This window comes from Pinus tabuliformis, chromosome 3_2 (assembly GCF_031772625.1).
Source record: "Pinus tabuliformis cultivar Carrire ecotype Pingquan chromosome 3_2, CPIR1, whole genome shotgun sequence".
In the NCBI taxonomy this organism is placed as follows: Eukaryota; Viridiplantae; Streptophyta; class Pinopsida; order Pinales; family Pinaceae; genus Pinus; species Pinus tabuliformis.
The window spans coordinates 816488370-816493720 of record NC_142302.1 but is presented as its reverse complement, the minus strand read 5'-3'; positions in this window follow the sequence as shown (position 1 = coordinate 816493720).

Genomic DNA, 5351 nt, shown 5'->3' with positions numbered 1-5351 from the left:
AATAAATAAGTTGGTGGACAACAAAGGTGTGATATTAAGGGTCAAGGAAAAGTTCAAGGAGCCACCCAAGAAAATGGTGATATGGGATGTTATAGAGGACACAAATCCATTAAACAAATGGGATGGGTACCTTTGTAATGAAAAAGATAGAAACTCAATTGATATGCATGTAACAAGGACATATAAAAGGATTAAACGAGTTATGGCTACAAAAAAAATTGCAAAATGTCAAACAAAAATAGATGAAGAGAATGAAATTCGACTTTTGGTAGTAGATGTATGTTGTAGAAAAGTTTGTCTTCAACATGTGGATAGGAAGGCCATGGCGGGTACTAGAAGGGGTAAGAGACAAATAAATAAAAATGGTATTAGAGAATTTGTCTTGAATTCACTCATGTCAAACACAGTCATGTCAAAGGGCCATGGCCATGGCCATGGCCTACCACCTATTTCTAGAAATGTAAACGGCATAAGATTTAATGGGAATATTATTTGTAAGAAATCATGGTATAAGATACATAAAATTCCTCAAAGCACATTCTATAACTACCAGCATTATTTCCAGCATGGATAGATCAAAGCTATTCATGGTAACACCAACACATGCAAAGCACAAACTCACACAGTGGCAGCCATAGAAATATTGCACAAATTTGTAATGGATAATTCAGATTTTCCACCAAACTGAACACGTCAAGTTGAAGAAGATGGAACATCTACTCCTTTAAGATTGCTTCCTTCGACTTACACACAAAATTCTTCGTTAAAAGAGATCAATGAGGCTCTTCAAAAGCTCAATTACCTATCAATATCACAGTCAACAATAAGCAAGATATGGAATACTAAGTTTCGAGACGTGGCATTTTCAAAGAACACCAACTTCAGTAAATGCAGTGAATGTATTGTGTTGAAAGCACAAATGAAGTCAACAACTACAAAAGAGTTGGAAGAAAAGGCACGAGGTAGGCTGAAGAAACATAACAAGATTGTTATGTGTGGAAGATGTTGCTACTATGCCCATAGAATTATGTCAGAGCAGTTTCCAAAGGAGTATTTGAGCATTATCCATGATAAAATGGACAAAACAAAGACTTCAATCCCAAGGCTACGTGTCAAATCAAAATCTATTGTAGGAACAAATTTAGGTTTGTCTTTGATAGGTATGCTTACACATGGGCATAAGGCGGGAGGTTTTGGTCATTTCTCCCTACCATTAGTCCATATGGGATCAACAATTTACTATCACATTCCTTGCAAAGTGCTTAAGGGACCTTGAAGACCCATAAATGGATATGTATGGTGATCTACCTTATGAAAGTGGAATTTCAAGAAACCCACTTACAAATGCATTACTTGACACCTCGATTTACTCAAAATGTCAAGGGTACAAGGATGATTTTATATCTCATGGAAGTTCAAAAAGTCAAAATGTTGATTTTAAACCTCTTCCTCCACTTTTTTTTTTACAGCTGGGCAATGTAGCAAGTGATAATAAGAATCACTATCTTTTCATGTTTCTATCACTTTTAACTACACTTGGTGTCTTCATCACTATTGAGGTTGGGTTCTTGCTTATGGGGCACACACATGAAGACATATATGGAACCTACGGAAGAATGTCTTCCAACCTAAAAAGTAAAGATATTTATTCTTTACTTGAAATGATGGATACATATCGCATAATTGAAGAAAATTTAGTGTTTCCACCTACACTTATTGACAAGGTCTATGACTTCAAAAGTTTCCTTAATGGATACATCAAGGAGGGAAAAATGCAATAGTTAGACATCTTAATGTCAAATACTTCCAATTTCTTGTACTCAATGATGTTCCAGTACTAAGGTACAAAGAATCAATTAGAGATATTGAGTGGTCAGAACCAATTGAGTTATGGAATATAGATGATGAAGATCGACCTATAATTCCCATAGGGAAGCCATCTTTCTTGGCTTCCAAATAGAATGATGTCTATTTAAAAGAACTAAAGGAAGGGATAACATCATACATAAAAATGTGGAAAGACACTATTGGGAATGAGGATTCACCAATTGTTACAGAGGAATGGAAAAATAAAATAGTGTATTGGGATAAAGTTTTTGATACATTAGATGGAATGTATAATGATCATAGAATAATAGATGGAATTGATTCAGATTCTGAGGATTTCTGGCCCAAGACAAGGCACATTGTTGATGTTGATCGTAATGCACTCCAAGTAATCTCAAGTATTATGGATGGAGATTTTGATAATGCGATAGATGAACCAATATATGTTGGACCCAAATGCAACAAGCCAAAGACAACATTCAATCCGATGATTGATGTTGAGAAAGGAAAGGTGTTGCTAGTTAGATCAAGAAATGAGGATGCAGTAGATATGATTTGGATGGAAAAATCTATCTCAGATATCTTTAGGGATAATGAAAGTGAGAATCTTCATATAAAGGCTGACTGGTGGAAGCCTATGTCAGGGAAATACAATGGAAAATTTTTAGAGCAATATTGGGTACCAAATCCCGATGACACAGAACTTGGCTCTATTCCAATTAATACCATAGTGTGGGCATGGATGCCAAAGAAAGAACATTGCAAGAAGACCAAGATAAATAAATATGGTGTAGAAGCCATTCTTGATCTACTTGAGTGAATATCTTAAGAGTAGGTTTATATGATTCATGAAGGCAATTTTTTTTTTAAAGGATCTATTAATATACATTCAGACACACTTTTCCATATTTGTTGTATATCAAATATTCTCTTCATATTCTTTTTGGAGGAGTTTTATATTATTTAATATTTCAATGTAATCATGTGTTATACAAATTACATGACAATGCCATAAAATATTTAAGTTTTCAAAGCTTTATTTGACCAACATGACTTCTCACCATATCAATATGCATAATCAAATTCAATAATGCACTTAGAAACATCTTCTAAACTTGGTCTATTAAACAACAATGGAGTACCTAATTAGTATTCTATTTAATATAAACCATTTAAACACTTAATGAATAAATGCTAGACACTTGATATAATGTTTGAGGTGAGTTTTCCTTAATTTTCCTTATTATAATTGATATAAATCAAATTGGCTATTTTGTTGCACTCTAATTTATAAAAAAACATATTTTGATCATTGAACAACACAACTAGAATTATAAAATATTTCCTCTTATAGATTTTGAAGTGGTGCCAACATTGTACTAGTATAATTAATTTGTACTCAACCTAGGCAAAGTAGTTAGTGTCAATTTAAAACGGTCAATAATAGTAAGAAAAACAATATTAATATATTGTTAAATAACTTTATAGATAAGATTTTTTTTACAAAATCTATTATTCATGAGTCAAATTTAATACATAACTATAAATGTTAATGATAATAGAAATAATGTAAGGAATCTAAGTTTTAGATGAATGTTAATATGTTCTTTTCAATATAATATCCTTAAACACTACAACAATAAAAACTAAACATTTGTAATAGATATCTTAGTCAAATTTCTCTCTTTCCTATTGTATTTGAAAATAATCAAATTGTACTTTGTTACTATTCTAATTCATGATTGATTTTGATCATTAAAATGATTAGTAAATGAGATGAGAGACTCGTTTTACAACCCAATACGGGGGGGATGTGTAAGTTTGTCTATCCATCTGTGCCCCTTTAAAATAAAAATTATGTTCTAAATAGAAAAATAAAAAAATGAGTATGTTGTAAAGTAATTAGAAGTAAAAAAATATGTGAATTAGATGTTTAAATCTTAGAATTTTCAAAAATATTTCAGCTAGAGATACAAATAAACTATTTGAAGATTTATGTTAACTAATTTATGTCAATATCAACTTCAGATATATATATATATATATATATATATATATATATATATATATATATATATATATAATGATGGTTAAAATTTTCATTTGGTCCATCATTATATATATATATATATATATATAATGATGGTTAAAATTTTTATTTGGTCGTATATATGCTCTATTTAGAGTTAAAAAATAAAATTTCAACAATGAAAAATAACACATTGTATCTTTCACTCTAAAAATGTTTGCAAGTGAAGAAATTTGATCCCTACATCTGCACTTAAGATGGATCTATGATGGTATTTATTGGACACATTACTATGATCATTATTTATTAAATAACTTTATACTCAATATATAGCTTGCATATTAATATATTATTCATTAAGTAAGCCTCAACCAACTTCGTTTTTAACATAAAAGTACAAATAATAAATAAAAAAAAATTATGCTACTACTTGTAGGTTTTAACCCTGTACATAAATTACCTGCATACGAATTCTAAAACACAGAAAATAAACAATGCGAGAGCATAACACATATACACAGAGATTTTCCCCTGGATCCCAAAACCGGGACTACCAGCTTGATTTTTCATTATATTCCTTTCAATGTTACAATACATATTTATACATGCTGAAGCATCCAATACCATGGACTGAAAACCATCGCGTCCAAAACCATGGACCGAAAACCATAGGTAGGTTTGCTCAATCTAATATAGGGTCCAATTTTTTTTTTCCCGAGGCGCTACCCCAAACCCCGTAGAGGGGGGCTACCCACCCCCCTCAACCCCCCAGATAGGGGGGGCTAGCAGCCCCCCACTGCGCAATTGACGCAACAAAGTGGGGGCTCTGCCCCCCCCCTCTAACCCCACGGTTCACTACATAGGTTAGTCGTGGAAATAATATAACACAACCCAACATTCTCCCACTTGTTGTTTTCTTTGCACAGGGGGCCACAAGAGAGTTTAGTCATTTTTCCAGCCCTAAAATGCCCATTGTTTCTCTACACCAGGAGAACTTCTCAGAGCTCACAGATTTTGTGAAGGCATCTACAGTATTCATCAAATTGTCCACCTTTACCAACAAGACCTTTTTGTCTTCTATTATATCCCTCACAAAGTGATACTGAACATCAATGTGCTTTGTCTTTAAATGATAAGCAGGGTTCTTTGCCAAGAAAATTGCACTTTGGCTCTCACAGTCTATCCTTGTAGCTCCCTATACTAACCCTATACTTGAACACAATCTCTGCAACCAAACTGCTTCCTTGCTTGCATGAGTGGCTGCCATGTATTCTACCTCTGTAGTTGATAGTGACACTACAGATTTTTTCTTACTCATCCAACTGACTGCACCTCCTAATAGGTAAACACATACCCACTTGTAGATCTTCTCTGATCCAAATCTCCAGACCAGTCTGCATCAACACAGCCACGAATATCCAAAACTCTGTCCAATCCTGGTCTTCCTTGGTAGCACAAACCATAATCACTAGTGCCACGCAAATACCTAAAAACC